Raw genomic sequence first — 18,844 nt, 5'->3', positions numbered from 1 at the left:
ATTTGTGTCCTCTGCAAGTCACTTTCCCCCCCTAAAAGTAGAATAGAGTATCCTAACTTTTGGTAAGTTGCAGGAAAGTCAATGAAAAAGGTAGTTACATTAGTTCAGTGCATGGTGTCTTCATTATGGAAATAGCAACTGAGGGTCATTAAACTGTACAGTTAAATTATATCACCTGTTCCAATAAAGTAAAATTAAACACTGTGTAATGATCCTCCAAAATGAAACTGCACACTAGAGAGTTAAATGCAGCCTGAAAACTGCCCTCTTCTTAACCTCAACCATTTTAATCTTTGAAACTCTGAATACATATGAATAAAAAAGGTCTAACCTGATACACAGCATTTACTATGGTGTCTTTGTGACTTATATGGCAAGACATTCAGGTTTGCACATTGCCTTCATTATGTCAATCATTTTAAAAATCCTAGGAGACCAAGATCTAAAATCCATGGGCTTTGGTCCTGACAGCCATGGATTGCACTCTGTCCATGATAACTTTATGTATATTAGTTAAACTCTGACAAGCAATCTGCTGCCTCACAAAATTAAATTGAATCATTGCTTTGGTTATGATAATGATTTCTTGTAGAATAGTTATAATTTTCTCGTGAAAAAATTTGCTTTCTCTTCTGGTGCTTTGTGGGCTATTGATGAGCTTAAACCTCTTCCTTCCCAACATAGCACTTACTATAGATTATTTTTCACTGTTGATCTTAGATATACTAAAGATAGGAAAAACACTGAAAATAGTATGGACTTTGTTTTCTGTCCCAATATTTCTTTTTTGACTTCATCATCTTCATCACCACCACCACTAACAGCACCATCATCAATGCCATCATCTAATTTACATGAAACTGAATTTGAAATTTTGTTACACCAACAATGAAATGAGAAGTATTCTGCTTGAAGAAGAGATATTGTTGAAGACGACCTCCTGTGCAGTAATTTTAGTGTTATACAGACATTGCCAAAATTGCTTCAGATGATTGATTGAAATGCTAGCACTCTTTACAACAGGTTTTGAGGGTCCCTTAGTGAGAGAATGGTCATTTACAGCAAGATGTTCATTAACAGGGTTTGATTTGACCCATCTAACAACAAAGTGAAATTGTTCCAGAAATAAAATAGTGCCTCTCCAGAAACAGCTTTTAACCACTAATACACATCTACTTCTATTTCTTAATTGTCATGTTGTCATGTTCTTAGGATACAATATATTCTGATGTATTAATGGTATTTTAGTATTATTTGAGTTTATTGTGAAAATTTCAATGGAACATACCTGTTCCATGATTGTATCACATACAAGTTTTAATTTGATCCTGAAGAGTTTCATGATAACTAAAGTATGAAAAAACTATATCTTCCCAATGAAAATTTGTAACATCCATCATGTGAAATACCCACTGTACCTCATTGGCTTGATGTCTCTGAAAGCATTTAAAGACTCTCCTACTGCATTACTTTAAGCGTGCAGAAGGTTCACTCACGTAGTTGCAATTCCATGTTGGCAGTAAACAAATCACTTTCTGTGAGTTGGAAGGTGATTAAAACTTTTGATAGGAAACTAGTTAGGACTTTGAGGAAAGGGAGCAGACAGGCCATAGAAAGTATCGATTTAAAATTCTTTTCTTAAAATTATAGACTTTTTTATGCAATATATTTTATTACGGTTTCTCTTCCCTCTATTTCTCCCCCTTATTTTATACCTCGCTTGCCACCTGTATCTACACTCCTTCTGAATCTCAGTAGAAAACAACAGTCATCTAAGCAATAAAAATAACATAAAACTTAATGAACTGGAATAGAACAGAACAAGCAGATAGAAAAGGGCCAGTAAAAGGCACAAGAATCAGGTACAGACACAGAGACCCAGACTTCCATTCACATACTGGAGAATTCCATGGAAACATAAAACATAAACCAGGAAACAATATATACAAAATATATACAAAAACATACCGAATAGCAATTAATAGATAATTAAACAAATTAAAAAAGGAAATAGAAATTGTGAAGAAAAAGTCCTATCCATTATGAGACAAGGATTCTCCAAAGATGATGAGTTCCTTTAGTGCTTTATATGCATTATACCCTTAAAATTAGTTTGTGTATGCAGTGAGAGTCCCTTGGAGAAAAGTAAGTTTTCATTTTCAAAGGATTACCCATTGGAGATAATTTCTGGTTTAGAGAATAAGTTGATGTTCAGGGCTTGGCTTCTTTCAAGGGCTAATTAATAGGTAACAAGATCTGTGAGGTGCTGTCTTCTGAGTATTATTCAGTTTTGACTCAGGGAGTCGCAATAGTTACATCTATGTGAACAGACCCTAAATTATATTGACCCTGCTTATAAAAAGTAACTAAGGGCAGTGCTGGAAAATAAAAAAAAAAAGATGTAGCCATTGGTGTCTTACTAGTGGGTTAAATGTATAGCTTCACACCCATGTTCACCGAAAAGGCTCAGTTATATCCAGGGGGTCATGAAACAAAATATAAAGAGAGGCACCTGGGGAGGATGAGGTTGAGCGTGTAGAGGGCTTCCATACATGTGTTGTGCATGTATGGAATTGTCAAAGAATAACTTGCTTCTTAAAACTTCTAAATGTAACCTCCAAGAAAATTTGGGAGATATTCTGTCAAGACTGCTCTATTTGTTTTAAAATTGGGTCTCATTGTGTAGCTCAAATTACCCTAGAACTCCCAGTGTTCTGTCTCCTGCATCCCCTGCTCTTGTAGGAGGTTTACTCAACATTGACAAAATTATATAATATATGTAAATCTTCTGTTTTTGAAGTTTGATTACATAATGCAATATTCTGTCATTTGTTTTTCATTTTACAGTATATCTTGAATACATGTGCATGGGGAATTTCTTCATGGAATATCATGCATTTAATAAATGGTAGTATACTCATTTCTTTAAATAATAACCTAATTGTGCCATTCAGATTATTTTCATTTTCATTAACTAAAGTTCGCTACAGAAAATCAGCATGGACACTTACTCAGGCACTGTACTCAAAGGTGATTATTTACATTATATTTTGTATAAATTACAAAACACATAGTTGGAATGATGTCAAGGCTGTTAAGTAATGTAATACTTGTATAAATACTGCCAAATTTCCATCTCAGAAGGCTATAATAAATATATATTGCCATCAATTTTATATGAGAACCCATACTATGCCATTCAAAATTAAATGGTACATGTATTTTAAAAAGGTATAAGTCTCTGACTTCTGTCAATTCTTTAATTAGGGGAAGGATTGAAGAAGTTGAAGGGGTGGGCAACCTCTATAGGAAGACCAGCAGTCTCAACTAATCTGGACCTCTGAGATCTCCCAGACACTGAGCCAGCAACCAGGCTGCAAACACAAGCAGGTCTGATGCCCTGACACATGTAGAACAGAGGACGGCCTTGTCTGGCCTAATCCTTGAGAGACTTTAGGCCCCAGGGATTATGGTGCCTGGCAGGGTCTGGGGAGAATCCTCCCCGGGTCAGTGGAGGAAGAGGAGCAATGGGATGAGAAATTGTGGGAGGGGACATGGCACAATGCCAGGAATGTAAATAAATAAAATAACTTTTAAAATAGTTTCACTCATAAATTCAAATGCTGGTTTCTTTTTAACATCTACATTGAAATTCAGTCGTGAAGTTTAGCGTTTTTTCTTACTGAAATCTGTAAGCATTAATCCTTAATTGACTCTTCATATTATTTGCGATTTTCTCCATACTTATTACTTTGCATCAATTGTGTTTGTATATGTAGACTGCTTAGTATTCATAATATGTGCAGAAAACACATTCTTGAATTTTTTTTTATTTTAATGATCTGTTATGTGTTAATGTCTATGTATAGATTTGTGCACATGAACACAGGCACTTGGCGAGACCAGAAGAGGTAAGATCCCCTGTAGCTGCTTTTACATCTGGTTGCAAGTGGCTTCATGGATGTTGGAAAGTGAACTTGTTTGCTCTAAAGAGCAGTAAGTGCTCTTAACCGCTAAGCTAATACTACAATACTTATTCCATAGTAAAATCAACCTATTTATGATTTTCTCATGTATTTCAGGGTATCTTTGAACTTGAGAAATCTTGCCACATTTTAAGTGCTATGACTACATTCAGGCATTATTTTTTCCAGCTTTCTTTTCTTTATCATCGTAAGATGTGTTGGATTAAATATGTTAATATTGTGCACTAAATCCTTAGAAATTCCCTGTTGGTTGGTACCTCTGCAATGACTATATTAATTTTATAGATTGCAGTTCTCTCTTTCTTTACACAATCCATCTGATGTCTTTTTGCTTTACTATAGAATGAAGTAAAAGCCTTTTAGTTTTTCTTTGAATAGTTAATGTTCTAAGAAAATGTGTTGAATTTTCTATTTTTAGGCCAATACATTATTTCTTTAAAATGTCCTAGAGTTTTGTTTTTTTCTTTTTCTTATTATTACTGTTCTCATTAGTCTCATTATTAATATTCTGTGTAAGCTTTTATGTGTTCTGGTCATGTAGTGATATAGAAGTCTTCCAAATATATATGTGTAGGTATCCTATTTAGGTCCTTGGTCTTTCATGGCATGAAATTTATCTACCTAACCACCTCACTGGAACACACTGTAACACTTTAAGGTGACATACAGCTCCAGGCTGCATTTATATATACAATGTTTTCATCATTTGGCTTTTAATAAATATTTTTGATAATTCTAATATATTTTATTTTCCATGTCCACTTAGTAACTCTAGTACATAAAACAGAGAATATTTCATCGACAAAATCCTGATGCCAATTTTACACAGTGTGACAGCTACCACCTATCATTGACTTTTAATCACTCAAAAGGAGTTAGTATTATATTGTTAAATGATATTTCCCCAACATCAAGTAAATAGATTTTATTTTGCTTCAATTAATTAAAAGTGCTATAGCAGGAAAATTTTAATTTCCTTTTTTTAGTTAAGAATAAATAACTTTTACATTCACCTGCCTATCAGAATGTAACTATTCTTATACAGGAAGATGTGTCAGGCACAGGTCTATTTTCAAGTATAACATGTAATTACTATCATCAGTCTTGTCAGTTTCAAGTGATTGTTCACATCATGCTTGTAAAACACAATGATCAAATGGCAGGATAACCATAAGGGCACTGCAGTGGTATAAACAGCTTTGTGATAGCCAACAGCTCTCTAATTTTGCTTAAGTGCTGTTCAATGAACTTGGATGGTATTGGTAATTTAGACACATATATAAGGCTATTGAAGCTGTGGTTTTGGGGGAGAATGTACAGCCCTTTACTTACTTAAGCCGGTATCATAATTAACAACAATCAAGCCATGTGTCCTTATATACAGAATTAATTACATTCTCTGTACAAAAGATCACAGTAAATATCCCAGTTATTCAAAATTCATGATAGAAATTTCAAGTCCAGCCTCAATGGCTCTATCTACAAAATGACACTTGATTCAAGGCTGAGGAACATTACAGAAGAGGGTGTGAGAAGATTATAAAAGACTAAAGTCTAATGTGAGATGGTTTCTCAAAGTATTAGAAGAATTACACTCATAACCTCTCACTAACATGAATACCTAAACAAAAGCTGAGGAAGAGAGGGAATGGGGAAGAATTAGTTTAGTTTTCCTTCTATTTCATTTCTTCTCCTACTTCTTCTTCTTCTTCTTCTTCTTCTTCTTCTTCTTCTTCTTCTTCTTCTTCTTCTTCTTCTTCTTCTTCTTCTTCTTTCTTCTTCTTCTTTTTCCTCTTACTCTCTGTCTCTCTCTCTTTCTCTCTGCCTCTGTCTCTGTATCTCTGTCTCTGTCTCTCTCTCTGTATCTCTGTCTTTCTCTGTCTCTGTCTCTGTCTCTGTCTCTGTCTCTGTCTCTGTCTCTGTCTCTCTCTCTCTCTCTCTCTCTCTGTCATTGTTGGGTATTTCCTCTTTACATTTCGAATGATATTCCTTTTCCAGGTTTCCAGTCCATAAGACCCTTAACCCTTCCCCCTATTCTTCTATAAAGGAGTTCACAGCCGCACCCATGCCCTCCCCAGGCCTCCCCACATTCCCCTACACTGTGGGTCCAATTTTGGCAGAAACAAGAGCTTCTCATTAAATTGTTTCAACCAAGGCCATCCTTTGCTACATCTTGTTGGAATCATTGGTCAGTCCATGTATAGTCTTTCTGTTGTGGTTTAGTAATTGGAAGATCTTGTTGGTTGGCATTGTTATTATTATGGGTTTGCTAATCCCTTCAGCGCTTTCAATCCTTTTTCTAATTCCTCCAACAGGGTTCTGGTCCTTGGTTCAGTGGTTTGCTGATGGCATTTCCTTCTGTATTTGACATATTCTGGCTGTGTCTCTCAGGAGGGATCAATATCCAGTTATTCTCTGCCTGCACTTCTTAGCCTCATCCATCTTATCTAGTTTTGGTGTCTGTATACATATGGGCAGCATGTGGTCTAAGCTCTGAATGGCCGGTCCTTCAGTCTCTGAACTAAACTTTGCTTCTTTACCCACATCTATGGGTATTTTTGTTGCTCTTTTAAAGAAGGAGCGAAGCATCTGCATTTTTTTTTTTTGGTTCTTTTTTTCGGAGCTGGGGACCGAACCCAGGGCCTTGCGCTTCCTAGGCAAGCGCTCTACCACTGAGCTAAACCCCCAACCCCAAAGCCCGAAGCATCTGCATTTTGGTCATCCTTCTTGTGTTTCATGTGATCTGTGCATTGCATTGCATGATGGATAATCTGAGCTTTTCGTCTAAAATCCGTTTATCAATGAGTGCATATCAAGTGTGTTTTTCTGTGATTGAGGAACCTCACTCCTGATGATAATTTCTAGTTCATTCATTTGCCTATGTTTTTCGTAAAGTTATTGTTTTTGGTAGCTGAATAATATTCCATTGTGTAGGTGTACCACATTTTCTGTATCCATTCCTCTGTTGAAGGGCATCTGGGTTCTTTCCAGCTTCTGGCTATTCTGTAATTTCTGCTGATAGAGATAGATATATGTTTATCTTTCTTTTTTTTTCATTGCAGGGAAATTATATTCTTGCTTTCAGTATGGTATATTTTCTCCCCTTGTGTTGGAATTTTCCATCTATTATCTTTTGTAGGCGTAGAGTTGCTGAAAGATATTGCACAAATTGGTTTTGTCATGGAATATCTTGGTTTTTCCGCTAATTGAATGTTTTACTGGATACAATACCCTGGGCTGGCATTTGTGTTCTCTTAGGGTCTGTTTGACATCTGTCCAGGATCGTGTGACTTTCACAGTCTTTGGTGAGATGTCTCGTGTAATTCTTATAGTCTGCCTACATATGTCACTTGACATTTTTACCTTACTGCTTTTAATATTCTTTCTTTTGTGCATTTGTTGTTTTAACTATCTTGTGATGGGCAGAATGTCTGTTCTGGCCCAATTAATTTGGTGTTCTGTAGGCTTCTTGTTTGTTTATGGGCATCTCTTTCTTTAGGTTAGGGTAGTTTTCTTTATAATTTTGTTGAAGATATTTACTGGCCCGTTATGTTGGGAGAGTCATCTCTTTCTTCTATACCTATTATCTTTTGGTTTGGTCATTTCATTGTGTCTTGAATTTCCTCTATGTTTTAGGTCAGGAGCATTTAGTTTTACATTATATTCATTAGTTCTATATTTTCTATGGTATCTTATGCCACTGGGATTCTCTCTTCTGTCTCTTGTATGCTCTTGGTGATGCTTGTTTCTGCATTTCCTTGTCTCTTCACTGGGTTTTCTTTCTCCATAGATATTTATGTTTTGTTTATATTTTTGTTTCTATTTCTTTATTGTTATTATTTTTTTTTAATTGTTCACCTCTTTGATCATGTTTTCCTGTAATTCTTTCATGGATTTTTGTGTATCCTCTCTAAGGACTTCTACTTGTTTAATTGTGTTTTCATACATTTTTCAAAGTAGGTCTTCATGTTTTCTTAAAATCCTCCATCATTATCAATAAATGTTATTTTAAATCTAAATCTTGCTTTTCTGGTGTGTTTAAATATCCAGTATTTTCTTTAACTGGGCTCTGTCGATGCCAAGTAGTATTAGTTTCTGTTGCTTAGGTTTCTACACTCGCCTCTAGTCATTGGGTTGTGTCTGCTGCTTGCTTGTCATGCTGCTTCTGAGAGTGACTTGACCCTGCTTTGGCCTCCGTATCAACACCTTTGTAGAACTGTTTTCCTGTTTTCTTTCAGTCTTTCCTGAGAACAGGTGGTCTGATTTCATGTGTGTAGGCTCTCCTGGAGATTATTTTCCACACCTGGGTGCAGGCAGGAACCAAAGTGTCCTCCTCCTGATTGCTCCTCTATGTCCTTGCACACCATGCACTGTCTGATTAGCTCTTGGGTCTGTACTGTGGGAAGGTATGTACTCTCCTTAGTCCTCTTAGGAATATCCACACTCCTGAGGTCCAGCTCTCTCCCCCATGGGATTTGGGTACAGGGGACTGTTTGGTAATTCACTGAAGTCTTGGGTACAGGCCAGAACCGTTGGTATCGATGGATGACTGTTCCTATATCCCAGTGTCTAGAGGCACTGTTCAATGTCTCCTGGCACCAGGGAAGTGGACTGAAGTGTGCCGATCTGTCGATCTATCCTGCGGCCTCAGGACTTCTCGTAAATCATTTTTATGGGACAAATATAAATATAAATATAACATTCCGGTTCTTGAGTTGATTTTCTGGAAATTTAACTGGGAGAGAAAAGGCCTCACTCTCAAACTAGAGAGCTACATATACAAATACAGACCTACTAATGAACAGGAAGTTGCTTTCAAAATATTTCAAATTTAAAAAAGTAATCATTTTCTGTGTTGGCTGTCCAGCTTACACGTTCAAAAACACATTGTTATCACATTTTTTCAAAACTAACTATTTAATTTCATACAAGAGTAAGAATAAGTCACTACTATTGAGGTGGTTGCTGTACCATTACAGCTCATAATTTGTGTTTTTAAACTTTTTATATTGGAAACATTGTTAAAGCATCTACACTGTATTGATTTTTCTCATCTGATCACATATTGGATTACCCATTTCAACATTATCTGCAATAGGTATAAATGATTGGAATAGTCTCTATCCCCCTGAAGAGAAAATGATGTACAGGATTACTCAGTTACAGTAATATGTTTATAGCAGCAGGAAACCTTTCAAACATCTTGTATTTTTCCAAGGGAAATCTGGCTATACAGACTGTGACAAACAAATAAAGCAGCATCAATAATGTTTGTGCATCTTGAGTCTCTGCTGATCTTCATTCCCTGAGAGAAGGACAACATAGAACTTTTCTCTATCCAGACTACTGACAGAAGCCTGGCTGTCCTACTATGTTGTGCTACTGCTGCTGTTTCCTGTTTGTTATGACAACTCTACAGAACTGAACTACTAGTGTATTCATGAAATGATTGCTAATGGAACTACCTGCCTATTCCAACTTGAGAACAGAAATTCTGCTTCCCAGACAACACAGATGGGAGTTGCTCCAATGAACCTTTGTAAACGGGGCCACCAACCCCAACCCCAATGCTCGCCATACTTTCTGTTACCTCTGGTGCCTGGAGGGCTACAGGGAGGTTAATGCTTTTAAGAGTCATCAGCAAATATTGATATTTGGAATAAACAAAATTTTAGTTTGAAGAGTCATCAGCTGTGGACTCTCCTAGGGGAGTAATATCACTCAGGCATTTGAGGTATGCTGCATGGCAAGACCCTGAAGATGCCAAGTTAACAGCAAAATATATGTATTTTCTGGTCCTGAATATATCAGTGTATATAAAGCTTTGCTCAAAAGTAGTAAGAAGCAGGAGGTTTGCGATCTGGGGGGAGAGACAAGGAAGATGGTTACTATGTGTAAAATGCATAGCATCTCAGCTCCATGAATTCAAAGAAATCTGGGTCAGAGAGGGAGTTACCGGCACACAACAGTGATGCTGAGCACTATACCAAAAATAGTACAGTGCTAAGTTCTGTGCAGCATATATTATGATACCAAACCAAACAAAAGAAAACAAGAAACAAATAAGAACCATGAGTGTGTATAAAGATCTGCTGGAAGAACTTTGTCTGAGTCTCTCAATATTCAACACTAAATAAATAATCTAAAATAAATGATGACCCACTCACTCATGGAGTTGGCCACCAAGTAATATTGGCAATTGTGAAACAGCATTGAATCCCATGGCAAGTGTTCATTAAACAATACGTTGTAAATATTTACATGCTTTTTTTTTTTCCAGTGGGAACCAAGCTCTGGTTGCATGTGTTCATGCATTTGTGTGAATATTCACCTTCCTGAGGTCCGGGATCACTGACCATTGTTTTCCTGCTGCAAGGACAGCACTGACGGCAGTGAATCATATTAAGCTTTTTTTTTCCAGTGGGAACCAAGCTCTGGTTGCATGTGTTCATGCATTTGTGTGAATATTCACCTTCCTGAGGTCCGGGATCACTGACCATTGTTTTCCTGCTGCAAGGACAGCACTGACGGCAGTGAATCATATTAAGCTGTTGTCCAGTGAATGAAGAAGGAAGTGAGGGACTAAATATCAATCAAAGAGTACACATGGAGGCATCCATGGCTTCAGCCTCATGTATAGAACAGGATGGCATTGTCTGGCATCAATAGGCTGAAATTCGTTGGTCTTCTGAAGTCTGGTTTCCCTAGTGTAGGGAATGCCATAGAGTTGAGGTGTAAGTGGGCAGGCAGGGTTGGTAGCAAACTCACAGAAGCATGGGAAGGGTGGATGGAAGAGACCAGGAAAGGGTATAACATTTGAAATGTAAATACATAAAATATCCAATTAAAAAAGGAGGAAATGAGTGAGAAAGGAACAGGAGGCTTACCTGAAAGAAATCAGAGAGCTTCTAGATGCTGGTTTAAGTTAAAAGATTCAAGAATCTTTGTTATATATGAAAGACAAGGGTCAGCAGACTATAGCCTTTCATGTTTTTTTAAAGTAATTGAAATAATAGTTCTATTTTCTTATATGAACACACAGAATCATTGGAAAGAAAAATAGACAGCTGGTTTTTTTGGTTTTATTGGTTAAAGATTCATTGGCATATCTTCCAACATAGATTAACACACTCTCCGAAAGATTTTTGGGATAAGACCACAATGGAGAGTATTGGGTCAGCGTTGGGACACAGGTATCTTCCATGTATTCTCAGTCACATACAAACATCCTTTTAAACTGTGAAAACATAAAATTATTAATTGATTGAATGAAATCTTAAGAATATAATTCCTTACATGAAGCAATACTGTCTGTGTGTATGACTTTCACACTTAGAATAATATCAGGAGATGAATTCACTTAAAAAGTTGTTAAAAGTGCTGTGGTATAGTGTAAAAATACAGCATCTACAGTCTTACTGTCTGGGATGGAATCGTGGCTCTCCACTATCTAATCGCAAAGCAAATAAGAATGTAAAGAGACAAGTGCGTCTGAGAAAACACTCACTATAAAATATAAAATGCCCTTATACATTCAAAAGAATAATATAAATATTTTAGATCTTCTAAAAGGACATAAGGATGAACATTTTAGAATGGATTCATATTGCCATACAATATATTTTATTTAAAATTTAAAGCTCACACGTGTGAAATTTGTTTAGTCAGAACTGTTTTCCAGCTAGTATGCATTAATCTTGTACCTGACTTAACACTTTAATTCTAGTTGACTCATTTATTGCAACCTTTTCAATTGCCAAATTTTTGTCTGCATTGTGATACCAACAACCATTTGTGTGCAGGTGTATTTGTCAAATATATAGAGCCAGAATAACTCTGATGTGCCGTGGTGAATGGAGTTGTGACAATAGCTAATGTTTACACGATATATTTTTATATTAAGTATAGGAATAAAGGAAACACTGTAGTACATATATGTTTGCAAAATATATTTCTAAATATTTTGAGATAAAAATGCAAAAGCATGTTATTTCACAAAATGTGAATACCTGATTGCTAAAATGCCAGAAAGTATTGGATATTTATTCTGAATTGCAAGGGAATGCAAAATCAAAATTAAGAAAAGTAATTTGATGGGATGGTATGGTATATGCAATATTTCTACTTCACAGAAATATACCCTTACATTAATACTCCTTGAAACTTTACAAAGCAAAGTGATCTAACTGCATTTTATTTCTGGTAAGACAGCTGATAAAGAACCCAAAAGCTGTCCTTTAAATCTATTAAACTTGTTTTTCATTAGCTAAATACCTCCTTTCATAAGAGTAGAAGGGCATTTTTATGAAGTAATTTTGCTAATTTGAGGCATATAAAAATGAATTTTGCTTTCTTTTTTCAAAAGATAATACCAACGTACATGAAGAAAGTCCATCAGTAGTGAAAAAGATAATTGCTGCAGTTCTTCAATAATCATTTCATTTGTTAAGTGGAACTTTATCCAGTTGTTTCAGAAGTAATCTAAATATTTCATTTCCATCAGTTAATGTGGAAGAATCCATGATATAATCAAATGAAATTCACTGCTATGGTAAAATCTCATTAAAGTAAAACAATATCTGCCAGCTACAGGAATTTTCCAAGCAATTCCAATTGACATTCTTTCACAATTTATGTTTAGATAACAAAATACTCCCATACAAACCGTAATATTTTTGGAGTTAAGTTCACATTAAATTCAAATTTTTCACTAGATATAGAGTCTTTTTAATTAACCTATCCTTTATTTGTAAAGAAAAAATAACAGAATATGGATTGTGATGTGTAGCAGATCACAATCAGAAGCATCACCAACTTTGTGATAATCTAATATATATGACATTAATTTCTTCCAAAAATGTTTAAACAAGATTCTCTCCTTTTAATATTACCAGTCTCTTGATTTCTTTCTGGATATCACAGATCCTGTAACAGTTGGGTTAAGAAGAATTCACTATGTAATGATAATAAACTTAGTCTTAGAAATTCCCTGATATTTGCTACCTCTGAATAAGGAAGTTTGAATCAGATAAAGTAAATTGACTCCACAGAGATGTCATCCTTTTCTAATTAGCATTTGCACACTTTTGTCCATAATACCGTGTCTTAGACAGAGTTTCTATTGCTGTGCTCAAATACCATGACCAAGGGGGGAAAAGAAAGTTGGAGAAGAAAGTGTTTATTTAAGTTTAAATTTTCTCTTTTTTTAAATTTTATTTAATATAATTCTACAATCCAGATTTCATCCATCTCCCAGCCTATACTCTGACAGTTCTACATCCCATAGCCACTCCCCACGTGTCCATCTGAATAAAACTGTATCCCACTCCAGCCCCAGTCTACCAGACCTCTCCACTCCCTGGGGACTCAAGTCTCTTGAGGGTTAAGTTCATCTTCTCTAGTCGTGTCCAGACTCTGCACAACAGTCTTAGGGCTTCATATTAGCTGGTGCATGATGCCGCATTGGTGGCTCAGTGTCTGAAAAATCACTGAGGTCCAGGTTAGTTAACACTGCTGGTCCTCCTTCAGGGTTGCTCCACTCCTCAGCTTCCTCCAGCTTTTTCATAGTTCAACCACAGGTTTAGCAGCTTCTGTTCATGTGCTGAGTATAAATGTCTGCATCTGACTCCTTGATCTTGTTGTTGGGTCTTTTTGAAGGCAGTCATGACAGGTCCGTTTTGTGAACATGACAAAGGATGAGTAATATTGTCAGGCTTTTGGGGCCTCTACTTAGTCTGGTTCTCAGATATGCTGTGTCACTGAAACTCCTTTTCCTCAGGCTCTTCTCTGAGGTTTTTTTCCCTGAAGTTCTTTCAGACAGGAACAAATATCGGTCAGAGTTTGGATTTGTGGATTGCAAACTTATCCCTCAATTAATGCTCTCTCTTCCTACTGAGGTAGACCCCACAAGTTCCCTCTCCTCCTGGGCATTTCACTGATTCCTGATAGTCTCTTAGCTGTCAGGTATCTGAAATATTCTAGAGCCGCACTCCACGCAATTCCAACATGTTAGCTCCTGAGGTTGCCTGTTTCCATTTATTCTGCTGGCACTCAGAGCTTCAGTCTCATTACCCATACCTGACCATGTTCCCTTCTTCCCTTCACTATCTCCTTTCTCATTCAGGTCCCTCACTCTCCCCTCCTGTGCTTCCTTTTTTCTCCCCCAACAGTGGGATTGAGGCATCCTCACTTTGGCTGTTCAGCTGGTTAAGCTTTTATTTTTCCTTTCTTCAGAATTGGATATTTTTTGCTTACATTTCCAATATCATTCACTTTCCCAGTTTTCCAGTCATAAGACTCTTATCCCTTCCCCCCCAGCTCTAAATGATGTTCCCCCTCGTCATCCACCCCCTTTCTGCCAACACTGTCATTCCCCTACATTGTGGTTCTAGCTATAGTAGGCCGAAGACCTCCTCCTCCCATTGATGCCCAACAAGGCCATCCTCTGTTATATATCCAGTTGGAGCCATGTGTTGGTCCATGTGTACCTTTGAATGGTGGTTTACCCCCTGGGAGCTCTCATTTGTTGGTGTAGTTGTTCTTATGAGGTTTCAAGCTCCTTCCTCTCCTTCAATCCTTTCTCTTATTCCTCCAACTGGGACTCTGTTCTCAGTTCGGTGGTTGGAAGCCCGCATTCACCTCTCTGTTTGACAGGCTCTGGCTGTGCCTCTCAGAAGACTCCTGTCAGCATGCACTTCTGAGCTTCATCGATCTTACCTTGTTTTGGTGGAGATATACATATACATATACATATACATCATATACATATACATATACATCATATACATATACATATACATATACATATACATATACACATACACATACACATACACATACACATACACATACACATACACATACACATACACATACACATACACATACACATACACATACACATACACATACACATACACATACACATACACATATACATATACATACATATTGGATCCACAGATGGGTCAGGCTCTGAATGGTCATTCATTCACTTTCGGTTCCAAACTTTGTCCCATATACCCTCCTATGAATATTTCCCACTTTTGATAAGGACTGATTCATATGCATATTGATTATCCTTCTTCTTTAGCTTCAAATGGTCTGTGAATTGTATCTTGGATAATTGGAGCTTTTGGGATAATATCCACTAACAGTGAGTGCATTCCATGTGTATTTTTGTGATTGGGTAACCTCATTCAGGATGATATTTTCTACTTCCATCCATTTGCCTATAGGGAAAACTATAGCAACCAACTAGAGCTCCCACAGTCTAAACCACCATCCAAAGGGTTCACATGGATACACCAATGACTCCAACTTCATAGGAAGCAGAGAATGGCATTGTTGGTCAACAATGGGAGGAGAAGCCCTAAGTCCTGCCAAGGCTTGATCAACTATGGTACGGATATGTCAGGGCAGGTAGGCAGGAAAGGTGGGTAGATGATAGGGGCATCACACTCATAGAAACAAGTGGAGGGGAATGGGATAGGGTGTTCATGGATGGGAAAAATGGGAATAGGCATCATTTGAAAGATAAACACATATGCAGTAAAATGAATTTGATAGGTTCTGGGAGAAGGAAAGACAATTTTCTTGTTAGTTAAAAATTACTTCACTTGTTATCATATGTATATCTGTATCATATATTTGTGAATATGTGCTGTGTGTAGGTGACAATGGACCCAGAGGCACTGGAAGCCCTGGAGCTGGATTTAGAGGCAGTAATGTGTCCATGACATGGGTACTGGGAATCCGTCTTGGGTCACCTGGAAGAGTAAAGTGTGCTCTTAAACACCAAGTATTTCCAACACACAAAGATCATTAGTTGTTTTCATCAGTGTGACTATCTCTTAGGGTAATCACAATCTAGGCCAAATCCAATTCTAAACAGTTGCTGAGAAATACAAATTGAACATGATGTTTGTTTTTTAAATAAATAAAAAAAAACTCAAAAGTAGAAAACATTAGTTACATAACTTAAAAATGAATACTTGATTGAGGAATGTTGAATGGCCTAGAAGCACCAAAATGAGCGTTCAACAACCATAGTCATCAGGGAAATTAATATCAAAATGGTCTTGAGATTCCACCTTACAAAATCAGAATGGCTAAGAAAATAAATTCAAGTGACAGCAGATGCTGGTGAGGATATGGAGAAAGAGAAACTATCCTCAGTTGTTGGTGGAATTGGAAGCTGGTACCACTCCTCTGAAAATCACTCTTGTGCTTCCTCAGAAATTTTGGAATAATTCTATCTGAGGACACAACTATAACAGATCTGGACATATATCTAAAAGATGCTCAAAAATACAAGTAGGACAAACGCTCCACTATGCTTATAGCAGCCTTATTTATAAGAGCCAGGGGCTGGAGAGATCCCAAATGTCTCTCAACAAAGGATTGTATACAGAAAATATGATACATTTACACACTGGTCTACTACTCAGCTATTTCAAAAATAACTTCGTGAAAGGATCAGGCAAATGGATGGAACTAGAAAATATCTTCCTGTGTGACGTAACCCAAATACAACAGGACACACGTGGTACACACTCACTTATAGGTAGATATTGGTCCAAAAGCTCGTAATACCTTAGAAACAATTCACAGACCATATGAAGCTCAGAAGAAGGACAGACAAAGTGTAGATGCTCCATTCCTTCTGAGAAGGGTTGGCAAACTATTTACAGGATGAAATATGGACAAAAAGTGTGGAGCTTGGACTACAGAAAAGGTCATACAGAGACTGCCCCTCCTGGGGATTCAACCCATAAGCAGTTACCAAACCCGGACACTATTGCTGATGCCAAGAGATGCCTGCTGACAGGAGCCTGATACGGGACTCTCCTGAGAGGCTTTACCAGCAGTTTACTGATACAGACGAGGTTCTTCACATATAACCAACAGACTGAACACGGGGACCCCAATCGAGGAGTTAGAGGAAAGAGAGAAGGAGCTTAAGAGTTTTGTCGTCCTATAGGAAGAAGAACAATATCGACCAAACAGACCACCTCCTCCTCTTCCTCCTCCTCCTCCTCCTCTTCCTCCTTTTTCTCCTCCGCCTCCTCCTCCTCCTCCTCCTCTTCTTCTTCTTCTTCCTCTTCTTCTTCTTCTTCTTCTTCTTCTTCTTCTTCTTCTTCTTCTTCTTCTTCTTCTTCTTCTTCTTCTCCTTCTTCTTCTCCTTCTTCTCCTCCTCCTCCTCCTACTCCTCTTCCTCTTCTTCTTCTTCTTCTTCTTCTTCTTCTTCTTCTTCTTCTTCTTCTTCTTCTTCTTCTTCTTCTTCTTCTTCTTCTTCTTCTTCTTCTTCTTCTCCTTATTCTTCTTCTTCTCGAGAACTCCCAGAGATTAAAACACCAACCCGTGTGCACACATGGCTCCACCCGCATACCTAGCTGAGGATGGTCTTCTCAGGCATCCATTGAAGAAGACTCCCTTTAACTAGTGACGGCTGCTTCCCCAGGGTAGGGAAATATCAGGGCGTGGAAGTGGGTGTGGGTGTGTGGAAGGGGGAGCATCTTCATTGAAGTCGGGGGATGGGGTAAGGAAAATTGAAGAGGGGTGACCCAGGAAAACGGATAATATTTGAAACATAAATACATCATGTATCCAATTAAAAAAACTTTAAAAAATTGAAAAAAAAAAACTTTCAACTTAACACATTTTTTTTTCTTTTTTAAACGTTTTTGGTTATGTTCTTCTTTACACTTCAAATATTATTCCCATTTCGGGTTTCCCACCAATAAACCCCCAATCCCATCCCCCTTATACCTTCTTTTATGAGGGTATTCCGTGCAACATCTACCCCTTCTGCCTCTCCACCTTGGCCTTCCCCTATGCTGGTGGGCTCTAGCCTTTTCAGGACCAAGGGCTGCTTTCTCTCTGGTGCACAAGAAGGCCATTCTCTGCACACCTACATGCAGCTTGAGCCATGGGTCTGTCCACGTGCAATTTATGGGTATTGATCAATGTTTTTATTATTTATTTACTTTTACACTCCAGATTTTATTCCCTCCCTGTTTACTCCCTGACGTTTCCACATCCCATCATTCCTCTCAACCTAATGGTTAGCTGCTTCTTTTCTAACTGAAACCAGACACAGGAGTCCTCTCCTGTGTGTGTGCTGGAGGCCTCATCTCAGCTGTTCAATGTGGCCTGGTTGGTGTGCCTGCGTCTGCGAGATGTCAAGGGTCGAGCTGCTCCTCTCGGAGGGATGCCCTCCTCCTCACATGCCTCCATCTCTTCCCTCATTCAAGAAGAAGACTCAGCAGCTTCTGTTCATTGGTTGGGTACACCATGTGCATCTGATTCTTACAGCTGCTTGTTGGATTTTTTTGTGGAGGAGCACTCATGATAGTTCCTTGAATTGAATGCCCAATAGCATCAGTCCTGGTGTTTGGTGTTGGTGCTTCCAATTGAGCTGGATCCCATTTTGGCTTTCTGTCCCACAGGCCTTCTTCACTTCTATCCCTGCATCTCTTTCAGACATGAATAATCATGAGTTACAGCCTTGTCTGTAGGATCACTACCCAACCCCTCACTTGATGACCTGTCTTTCTGCTGGAGGTAGGTTCAATAAGTTCCCTCTCGCCGCTGTAGGGCATTTCATCTATCCACCCATCCTGGAGTCCTGAAGGTATCTCACGTCCCAGTTATCCAGTACACTCTATAGAATCCTCCTCGCTCCTTCCTCATTGGGTCGCCTGTTTCCCGTCTTTCTGCTGGCCTCTGGTTTCAATTCTGTTTTCCCACATAATATAAAATCATGTCCCCTCTCCCCAAACCTCTATCCTTTATCCCTCCTCAGTCCCACCCTCCATCTCCACTTCTGGTTTCTTTCTACTCCCTCCAAATTGGAT

Source organism: Rattus norvegicus, chromosome Y (assembly GCF_021556685.1).
Source record: "Rattus norvegicus strain SHRSP/BbbUtx chromosome Y, alternate assembly SHRSP_T2T, whole genome shotgun sequence".
Taxonomy (NCBI): domain Eukaryota; kingdom Metazoa; phylum Chordata; class Mammalia; order Rodentia; family Muridae; genus Rattus; species Rattus norvegicus.
Note: the sequence above shows the minus strand (reverse complement) of the source record.